The sequence below is a fragment of the Frieseomelitta varia genome, unplaced genomic scaffold (assembly GCF_011392965.1).
Source record: "Frieseomelitta varia isolate USP_RPSP 00005682 unplaced genomic scaffold, Fvar_1.2 scaffold_131, whole genome shotgun sequence".
Taxonomy (NCBI): domain Eukaryota; kingdom Metazoa; phylum Arthropoda; class Insecta; order Hymenoptera; family Apidae; genus Frieseomelitta; species Frieseomelitta varia.
In genome coordinates this window covers 365,490-377,332 of record NW_025108984.1, presented here as the reverse complement: position 1 = coordinate 377,332, position 11,843 = coordinate 365,490, and the positions used below count along the sequence as shown (strand labels likewise).

At 33.6% G+C, this 11,843-nt stretch overlaps 1 protein-coding gene across 1 annotated transcript in view; it reads left to right on the top strand.

The window, feature by feature from the left end:
• The first annotated feature begins 2,458 nt into the window (after window positions 1-2,458).
• Window positions 2,459-11,843, top strand: part of LOC122529168 (ets DNA-binding protein pokkuri) — a 38,796-nt gene continuing 29,411 nt past the window's right edge. Inside the window, exon 1 of the mRNA XM_043655000.1 lies at window positions 2,459-3,203. The gene's annotated coding sequence lies outside the window, so the exon portion shown is untranslated. The remainder of the gene's footprint in view (window positions 3,204-11,843) is intronic.

Genomic DNA, 11,843 nt, shown 5'->3' with positions numbered 1-11,843 from the left:
GAGTAATCTAGGTAATAGGTTAATACAGCAGTACAACTTTTTGATACTTAGATCTTGCATAGTTAATATAGCAGAGTATTTTAAAATTAATAATTTAATAGAACACGATAATAATAATTAACAATTTAACGTAGTTTAATATAATATAATAAGTATACATTAAATGATATACATTTATCACACTAATAATGATAATTTAACATAATATAGCAATTTCAATATAGTCTTCTAAAATTGAAATTAAAAATTGACAAGGCCTCTTTTTACAACACGCGGAATTTCTTAAACATTGTTTGCGGTTTGACGATGAGTCAACCTACTTGATTGACGAATCGTTCGGTGTTTCCGTTTCTCCTTCTTTCTCTCCCTCTCTCTTTCTATCTCTCTTTCTCTTCTTTGTCTTTTTCTCTTTACAGGGTCCTTTAGAAAGGAAAAGAGAAGACAGAAGGAAAAGATCAGGCATAAGAATCGGTAGTACTCATACGCCAGCCAGGATATAACAGGTAAAACAGGTTTGTGGGCGTCCTGAAACGTGGGCTACCTGCATCGTTTCTGGAAGGGGTCCTTCTTCAAACTCGCCTGCCGATTCTTGCGGAAGAAAACGGAAGAAAGGGGAGAAACGCGGGTATGCACCTGTTCGTTAAATAACGAACGATTAACGTCTCTAAACTGCTGCTCCGTGATTTTATCTTCGAGTGAACTATGACGCACGAACAAATGTTCCACCGTTCATTGAGATCATCGTGGAAACCGCAACTGTTTTTCAACGAATTTATAAAAAAGAGAGATTCGTAAGAAAAATATTTAAATCGTTGTTGAAAAATTATATTAAAGAAGTGGAGAGATTTATATTAAATGAAATTAGTAGGTATATAAATAACAAATAAAACAATATATATATACAATACAAACAAATAATATGAACTATAACTATAACAAATATACGAAAAATTATGTTAAGAAAGAAATGCAAATATCAGTATTTATAAGTACNAAGTATAAATATTAATATAACAAATATATAAAGACTTGTAAAACTATATAAATAATAACAAATATAAAATATAAATATACATACAAATATAAGTACAAATATAAATGTATGAAAAGTTATATTAAAAAAGAAATACAAATATCAGTATTTATAAGTACAAGTATAAATATTAATATAACAAATATATAAAGACCTGTAAAACTATATAAATAATAACAAATATAAAATATAAATATAATACATGTGTAAGTACAAATATAAATGTAATAAATATATAAAGACTTATATTAAAGAATTATATAGATAATAAATTTTAACTAAATTTGTAATAGTAATTGAATCGGTATATTACAGATTTTTATTGATACAGATATAATTCTATGTCGTCATTATTATGAAACTAACAAAAAAATTTATTAACAGTGATAATTTATAATTTGTGACTCTTATAACATTAATTCAATTGCATCGTCAACGTCGAGGAATCGAAAGATTATTTTCTTCAAAGATCGTTGAAATATCGTGCTCTTATCTCTTATCAGCTTGACAGAATTAGTTGACGTGACTATTTTTCGTGAGATTCCGGCGAGCCGACACCTTTTTCGAGTATTGAACTCGAAAATTCTTTCAGTTACATAAAACTAAATCGAATCTCCTTTTACCAGTTCGTTAACCCCTGATCAATCCTTCCCTGTGGTTCAATTCGTTCAACCGTTCTTCAAGCACGATCAATTTTTAGTTATGTCGATTGTGACAGAACGTTCGTGGACAGATATATTAAAAAAAAAAAAAATAGGCTTCTTCTGAGACCCGGAAGAATTGCCGGCTTTATGCAACCCAAGAATTATAAACTTTCTCTTATGTATACAAGGTTTTCGTAGTTCGAAAATTTCGACCTAAATTTCAACGAAAGAGAATGTCACTCTAAATTAACATCCCTTTTCTAAAATCAATAATTTTCAGACTGTACATACAAGACAACGGGCGAGATTTTTAATTCTACGTCAGGCAAACCAAGAAAATTTGAAATTTCTGTCATCGGCGACACAATTTGATGCGTTTCAATTCAGAAACGAGGAAAATGATAAATAAATGGATTGGTATCGATCTGAAAAATGATTCGACCTCGGGGGAGACACTCGAGCCCGCAAAAAGGCAGGTCCGCGTCGACAGTCAGGATCGCGATTACGAGGAAGCTACGAGGAAGTCGGCAAAGCCCCCCCCTCCAATGCCCCTATGGTATTTCCCACTCGATTACAACGCTTCGATTATTTCCGTTCGCGCCGTATAACCGGCCGTCTATCCATCCTCGTCCGACTCGAAGGGTCGCGCGTTCCGGTGGTCCATTTGTCTCCGTTCGTCGAACGTGTTATACGGCGCGGCAAGCCGCGCGCATGCGCGCTATCGCACTCGTCTCTCGCGGCGTGCGAAAGAGGAGTGGGGGGTGTGGCGGCAAGCTTCCAGCGGAGATTGCGACTCGCGGCTCAGTCGCTCACCAGCTCCGAGATTGAGTGGGTTGATTTTGTCGCGGGCTCGTTCGTGGCTATCGAAGACTCGCGAGCCGAATCGAATTGCGTCCGAGGTGAAAGGGAAATCCGTTTCGTGTCTCGCATCCTCCTCGAATTTACCTGCCGCTCCCTTGTGTCGGACTTCCGCTAATCCCGGTAAAAAGAGAGAACGCGAGAGGAAGAAAGAAGAGAAGACAAGACAGCGCGAGGGAGGGAGAGAGTGATTCGAGTGGTGCCGACTGTGATACACTTAGCCTACGCGCGTAACACACATGGATATTCCGATACCACGGGACTTTTTATCGTATGGACACGAAAATCCGATATCTGTGTAAAGATATATATCCGAACGTTTGAAAGCGGATCTCCACTTGCGTGCAAAGAAAAATTCTCTACGATCAACCGGAGATATTGGAATGGGTGTATAAATAAATACGTACGAGGTGCGGAAAAAAGAGGGAGAAGGACAGAGAGAGACGGAGGAACGAGGGAGAGATAGAGAAGAGTAGCGGAAGAAAAGATACACGTGCGCGTGGTCGGTGTCTCGAGGATACCTGTGGATGCCAGGCTGGAGTCGCGACGTATTAGGGCGCGGATTTCTGCCCAATGACTACGAAGGAAATTCATTTCTATTCGCTAACCGATCTCTACTATTGATATTACGCCGTGTCGGATAATTTATTGGCTAGGCCACAATTGAGGTAATGATCTTATTTTTACATTTTTTTTTTTTTTTTCGTCCTCTTATTTCAACGTTGCGCAATATATTCGCTGCTCGATTAAATATCGCTCTTTAAATGGCCACCGCAAGAAAATCTGATACATTGTTTCGCCATTTTCTTAATTTCGTCGCGCTTTTTTTTTTAATAAAAAATATTTATTATACTTATGCGCTCTTTGTTTTGTACGCTCGTAAACAAAAGTTATTTAGGAAATTTCTGTTTTTATTTCAAACATTTAACATTTTATTTTTTAAATTAACATTTTTCGCCTTTCCCTTAATTGTAGATATGAAATATGAAATGTAGATAATTCTATTTTCCAATCTTACAAATTATAAATTAAATAACGTCTATTAGAATAGCTATCGCTAGCTGCATTATGAGACAAACTTGATCGTCAGTGTACGATCTCATTGTTACCGACTTCTTATGATAATTTTGAAATATTGTCCACGTTTTTACATAAATGACGTGCGTCGAGATGAATTTTAATACACATCGCGTTTATCCATTCTTCATCATGTTAAACACAATGAATTATGGAATCATTTCATTATGCTTTCTCATTTTAATTACGTATACATTGCGACGACTAAAATTATTCGTATTGACTTTGCCGGAAGTAATATTAAAACATAGTGCCGCGTAAATATATCCGAATTCCCGTAATTAATTTCCACGGTGTGGAAAGCTTTTCGTTTAACTAAAATCAGCTTAATTAAGGATTTTCAAGGATCGTTTAACTTCGCGAGAAATTGATCCAGCCTATGATTTATATTTACACGCTGTGCTTATCAACGCGAAACGCATCGATCGAATTTTGAATGCTCCGTAAACAAACATCCCTCCCGCCGTGTACACACGAGCGTTTTCTTTCTGCGGTTAACCCCTTTTTCTGACGTGTAACGATACACCGAAACTTTTGTCGTAATAATATCACGCTACACGCAACAACAGCGTATTTGATAATAATTGAAAGATCGTTTTCGACGTGTGTGACTTCCTCGTCGTCGCAATTAGCTCGATAACTTAACCTAAATTCCGACGGCGCTGCTATAAGAAAAAGAAGGCAGTAACCGGTCTACGGAATTACAGATAACGATAAAATTCTCATTCTCTGTATACAATCTAAGAAACGTTATATCCATAATAACACGACGGTGTCTGAAAAAATTGTATTTTAGTATCTCCTGTAATACCTTAATACTCGACTTTTTAATCCCCTTTGTCACAAAGTCGTTAATTGATAGCGGAAAGAGGATCCAGCTACCATTCGCTATCAAGTTATCTAGCATTCTCTCTTACTTTTAATTCAATTAGAATAATTCCGCGTACGCCTTTATTCGCTCGGCTAGACTTAACCTCTCGCACTAAGTAACTGGTTCGCGGACCATAACGAGTGACCAAACCGTATACAATAATTCATCGGTATATCACTGGATAGAAATTACTAGAAAGTAATAAATTTATTATTTGTTTTGCCTGTTATATTTCGGTATACTTAAAACGGAGAAAATATTGCAATTTTGGGGCAAATGTTCTCGACGTGCGCGTCATTCCAGCGCAAGAGGTTAAAGATCCTAAAGTAATAAGAAAATAGTACACAAATCGGTCGATGACCGAAATTCTGTTTAAACGAAAAAAGGAAAACAAAAAAAAGAGCTTGACTTAACCTCTTTGTGTCCCCCTGTACACTTCAATTTTCAACTGTGTGAAGGATTTATGTAGCACCCTCCCCCCTCCCCCACCTTTCCCTTCTGTCTCGCTTTCTTTCTCTTGCACCTCCACGCGCGCACGCGCAAACGCGGTCGCGCGCGCGTCCGCGTTCACGTTCACGCACACCATTGGCGCGCGAGTGTGCAACGCGACGGCTAAGCGGAGCGGCTGTTGCTTACGCTCCTTGATCGTTATTCAGGAAGTTGCACGTTATCATTTACATAACACGTGAGCTCGAACAAAATCATGCATAATTCCTTCCTCCTTAGCGCGGCTGCGTTACCGCTTCTCTCTTTATTTCCCTTTTTTTTCACCCCGGTTGAAAAAAAAAAAACACGCGAGGGATCTCTGTGTGTCGCCTCTGTTCGCCGAAGTGGAGCTTCTTGCAAATCTCCGCCAGACAACCGCCTCCTTTATCTACGTCTCGTTCACTCGGGCGCCTATTGACGAAGAGATCCGGGAAACAGACAACTCTGACACGTTGCTTCGCGAGAATTCGCGTGATCTTTGCGACCGAGTTTGCCGAGTTACGTGTCGCAAGAGACTCCCAACTCCCTAAAATGACTTCTGAGAATCGTCGTTGAATTACAAACTTTTTTTTTTTTTTTTTTTGCTGTACCAATAATTTTCGTTGTTGTCTAGAGAGAGAATTTTATTTTCATAATTTTTCGACTCGTCGCTATGGCGATACTAAAATGAAAAACGAATAAAGAAAATTCTCAAATATTCGCAACCTTTTGCTCTTGAAATAAAAACAAATTGGTTTCGAAAAGTTTCACGATAAATGTGTGCTGAAATTGCTGGTCGAACTTTGATCATTGTTAGATTGCAAATCTGTTTGTAAATTTAGCGAAATATTAAAAATGCTAAAATCCGTAGAATCCATTTAATACGCAGAAATGCAAAATGACTCAAATTTAAATGGCTAATCTACAGATAAAAAGGAGGAAAAATGTTATATAAAGTTGATCTGATTTGTTACAGAATTATGAACAAATTATTCTACGCATGAAATAAATAACGACGCATTTTCCTTTACCATTTGGTTAGGTTATTGTTTTACTTGTGAGGAATCTTAAAACGGAGATTTATTCAAAAGGAAGTGTCTTCGTATAAAGAACTAACTCGAAGAATTAAAATCGCAAATTTTATTGAAACTCAACGAAATTCTCGAAAACTTCGTTCAATTATAAGAGCAATACTTCGGAGTAGATAATTGAAAAATTCTGAGAGAAGTCCAAGCTTTCAAAAATTCTAAGTTTTTTATTGCTTCACTGTCATTTATAACTAACGTTGCGAGATTGTTACCACGTGTTAAAAGACATGCGCATATTTAATACTGCGCGCCAACTACTGCGCACTGTAATGAATTATACAATATTTGTTCATAATTCTATAATGAAGCATTTACTGACGTTTTTTTATAGAATATTCTTTTTTCCTTTTTTTTTTGCCTGTAAAGTAATCCCTCGCGATTTAAGTTTGAAACTCCTTGTATATATAATATTTATCATAACATTCAGAGACCAAGTACAGTATTCATTATAACACTTAATGATTGAGCAAAATGACTGGTGACATTTATATTTGTGTTATGCAAAGGTATGCAGTTATATTTTTTTAGTTTTATCCATTAAGGTATGCAAAATTCCTAATCTAAATACGATCCGTTGAATTATGAATTATGAACCGCTCAAATGAAATCACTGAATTCCAAAGTCCGTTATTCTACTTTATAATCTAAATTTTGTTCAACGGAGATCGCCAGCGACACGCTTGTCGCATAAAATATGAAATATGAAACTACAATTAAAAAAAAAAAATAACACGCAGTATGACCTAACCTAAGAATCTAATTTAAACCTGTAGCCGCCTAACCTAATAATACTAGTTAAAGGTTAAGTCGAAATTCACGTGCAGTCGTGCGAAAGAAAAACTTCGACGCCTGAAATGATTAATTCTCAGGCGTGTATGCGATAAGAAAAAGCTTTTCGATACTATATCTAGAAAACGTTTGCTCGAAAGGTTTTTACGTCGATTTTCTATCTAGCAGTCAAGAGAGCTGATAAGAGGTTAAAGGGGAGAAACGACGTAGAAGGAAGAGGAAGTGGGTGGCGAGGGTGGCGGGAGGAGGAGGGGAAGAGGGGGGCGGGCGGGGAGGAGAAGAAAGCCTTTCGAAACGTAATTCCGGCCGGAAGAGCCGAGAACCCGGAAGTGAGGGAGGAAGCACTACGGCAGCAGGGTGGAAAGGGGGATGGAAAATTCTCCAGAGCCTCGAGGGAGGGCTCGATCGATCGTTAAGATCACGGACGAGGTGTCGACGTCTAACCGCCGGTAAATTTCTAGCGACTTCTTTCGTTATTCTTCACTAACCTCGAAACGTTCTAATTGTCCGCAGAAACGTTTTTTTTTTTTTTTTTCTTTTTTTTTCCCTGTAAATTTATTACTGTACCCCCGTTATCCGAATATTCTGATATTCCAACAGTATATTAAATAAGTGCTTTTCTCTGCGCTAATTTCTTCGATCATGCACCATAATTGTTATATTCGAAATTTTGTCGATTGAAATCTATCTCTCTGGTCACAGATAATGATTATAACTGATGGAAAAATTTTTTCTAGTAACCATTATTAATGAGAAGACATTTACTTGCTTACAATTTCGCGAGATTTACATGGGGAATTAACTCTATGGTTTTTAAAATGTTTTGATACTATTGCGAGGAATTGTTTTATATGAATGTAAAATAATATTTATGAAGTTGTATATAAAAAAGTTTCTCTGTTATGAACAATCGAAATAATTATAATAAATTACCGAACTGTAATTCTCATTAATAATGTTTATCGGCAATGATATAAATTTTCGATCGTTATTGATCGTTGACTATATGTGGCTTTTTGACAAATGTTAAAATAATTTTAACATTTAACAGAAATAACAAAGTTAAATACTTCATTTGAGAAGTATAGTTGTTTTATTATCCGAAAATTCTATTCACCAAACAGTGTTTGTTTCCCTATTAAGTCGTACATGGAAGGCTCTATTGTATTTTATGGAAATGAACTCTGAAAAATTATATAAAGTTTATTTTGTAATCTTTAAGTGATATCGTGATGTTATAATTGATTATATGAATTTGTATTATGCTCAAAAGATTCGAAAATATTCAATTTTTTCTTGATAAAAATAAGTAACAACATTAAGTCAAATTTGAAGTTTCAAAATTAAGCAAATCCATGATAACATTAACAGTAGTTTTTATGGCAGATTTTAGAGATCAAGAAAATCAAGAATAGACGAAATACTAAATTTAAATACATTCAAAGTTTTGCATTGAATTTTTTTTTTTTAATCATCTAAATATGCTCGAGCAAATTTGAATTATGTTTGAAACGATCACAAGTTGTGTGGATAAATACGCAACATTTCTTAGTTCTTTATTTTTGTGAAACTTTCTCTTTAAATTAGGAGCTCCGTGGTATGAAGAGGAAACAATTTGTAAGTTGATGCTTTTTCATATATAACCTGCAGAGGGAAAAATTAAAACGTAAAAATACGCGCGGAAGTTGTAAGAATAGATGCAAAATAAGGTAAAATAATACTGCAAATATTAACAAGTTCTATTATAATGTGCGTGTAGATAGTTGTTATGCATGTAAGTTCTAGTAATTATTAGTTTTATTCCTTTCAAGGAAATATTACTATTATACTACGCGATAAGGATAATATTTGTAGACGATGATTTATAATCGTATTATATAAACGATAACATCTTTTTATATGTGTTGCACGAAGTCTAAAATGTAGATTAGTTACATTTCGTTACATTTTTCATGTATCTTTTTTATTTTTCTTCAGAGCTCTTTAATTAAATTGTAAATGAATATGTACTGAAACTGTTGAATAACTATTGAATAATAGATAAAATATTAATAGAATATTTGGAATTATTCAGATTATTTTGAAACATCATAGTTAATTATAAATGTGTATACTTCAAAATTACTTTGATATTTATTTTAAAAAGTTGGTTGTAGAATCTTGAAAACATAAAATCTTTGAATAAATAATAGCTTTTATCTTGACTTGTAATGAAGACTAAAATGTAACTCCCTGTAAATTTTAATTATTTATATTTTTGTATTTCATTTTGCATAAAACATTTCGAAAATCGGATCTTTTATTTTAATTAATCTTTTGTTTTATTTCAGTTACACAAAAGACGTTCAATTTTATTTTCGATGATTCAATAAAGAAAATAGATAAAAATTTTCTTATTTCTTACATAGTCTAAAGTAGTAGTTATTATCATTTCTTATCTGTATTATTTCTTGTACAAACATACGTACAACTGTACCTAATGTATAAAGTACTCACAATAAAGTGGAATTGAGTTTTTACATAATTTATAAACTATTTCTTACAATTAAAAGAGTATCTATTATAATTATAACATCATCATTTGTAAAGTACAATATGATAAGGTACCTGTTATTACAGATACAAATGTATTAATACGTATTTTAGTGCAATATTAAAGGAATTTTTGCACAATTTATATCTCTTCTACAACTAACTTTTGTACCATAAAGTAGAAACGAGTTTAGGATTAATTTATTTAGGGTAACGGATAAGATATACTATGAGAAACATTCCAGAATATGTGTCCAACTGATTCTCTCCTTCTCGCACTGCAAAGAAGAGAACCGGTCTGTATCCGGACCGGAAGCGCGGACCTTGGACTTTTCTTTTTCGCTATCTTCGTCTCGTTCTCTCGTTCTCCTTTTGAGAAGAAATCGACGAGCAGTCAATTCGATCTCTTCTCTCCTTTTCGATCTCCTCCCTTGTGTCTCTTGCTTTCTTTTCCCTTTCTCTGTTTCTTGGGAAGCCGTCTCTCTGGAGAGGTGTCCCTTCTTTCTCGTTCGTCCGGTTAATTCCAAGAGGGAGCAAAAAGGAAGCAGACGGTCGCGATAGATGGCATCCGGTTCCCCTCTTTCGAGGAAAACTCGAGGAGGAAGTCGCGTTTAAAATACCTTCGCCAGTTCTTGTTCCATCGGTTCTTTTTCCTCCTTTTCTCTGCCACTTAAACTATAATCTTCATCCTAGAAAGATTCTCCGATCAATTTCAGTAATGGCCGAATCGTTCAGAAGCCAAGAGACAGTTACATGTAACGAGAGATAAAAAATATTCGCAAGAAATAAAAAGAAAAATATTTTCGTTTAAATGTATGTAATCTTGTGCACAGATATTCGTATTAATACATAGATGCTCGTATTAATAATGTTTTGTCACAAGAAGAAATATATATATATAGATATATATATATATATATATATAAACAGTAAATATACTCAAACAAAAATTAGAACACAAATACAGAAGAACATGTTAAAGAAAGTATGGAAAGAATACTGAGAAAATATAGACTCAGATTTTATTTTAAAAACTTAATACTATACATACGTATATATATATATATGTATATGTATGTATGTATATGTATATGTATAGTACTAAGTTTTTAAAACAAAATCTGATTCTACATTTTCTTACTGTTCTTTCCATACTTTATTTAACATGTTTTTCTGTATTTATGTTCTAATTTTTGTTTGTGTATATTTATTACTCTATCTTATAATATATAATATACATTTATTTAATATATTTTATAATATGAAAGATATGTCTAAATATATGTTAATCCTCTGCTGTTCCCCTTGGGTCAATTATTATTTGAAATGAATATTATATTTCAGTAGATATTATTAAAATATTTAGTTTTTATATTCAAATATAATTTCATATATTCCACGCGTTTTCTAAATAAAATATTGCAAAAAAAGAAAAATCTTTGAAGAAACTGAGTGCTATGAGAAAGTGAGGAAAATAGCAAGGTTAAATATATTTAATGTCTTAATATAACTTAAAATAATCACCAAAAATAATTGGGTCAGTCTTTAATTCTATTATTAGAAAATTATGTTACTTTTGTATATCCTTTGTTTGATAATTTGTTACACTTAAGTGTTCATACTATGAATTACAAAAGAAATTTGAGGAGGGCGTTAGAAGTGAGGTTAAGTGGATGGATGCGCGCGCATCACAACATTCCACAACATTATTGCTATGAACCGAATTCAGAGTGAAAAAAAACGATGTTCTCTCTTCCCATCTATGATTCCTTTTTTTTTTATTTTGTCTCATCTTTCTCATTTGTTGCGGTTCTTTAACCTCTCTACTTCATCGAGCGTCATTCGGTCGAGACTTCTTAATTTCTTCCCGCGCGTTGACCCTTTGAGCATGCAGTAGAATCTTAATTAATTGACTGTTGGGTTATCTAAAAACCTATTGATTAAGCTGATTAAGTTAACCGTTAAATTATCAAGATCACTTACTTGGTTGAATACTCGATTAATGCTTTCAGAATTAATTCTAGGTACATTATTCGCAATGTTTATAAAATTCATTGAACTTAAGTGTGATATTAAAATTAAGTAAACTCTAATACATTATTCCTGATATTTAATTTCAATATAAAATATATTGGATTTAAATATAAATTAAGAATTTATTTCGTGAAATTCTGTCGATGAAAAATTTCATTCGAATCTTTATAATTTGTTTTCTTCTAAAGCAATTAATTTGTTGTGGCACTTTTTATATCTCAAAAGTTTAAGAATCATTCAATGAAATTAATCGTTTCGAAACACGTAGTAATAGTAAAAACACTCTTCATAATCGTTTTTAACTAATTTCACTGATTACTCATATATAATCATGTATAATTGTAATAATTAAAATTGAAAATAATGTAAAAATTGTGACTTTTATTTTCACTGGTAAGACTGAAATAAATTTATGGGCATTCATCTTTGTCATTTGTAAAATATAGGACAAT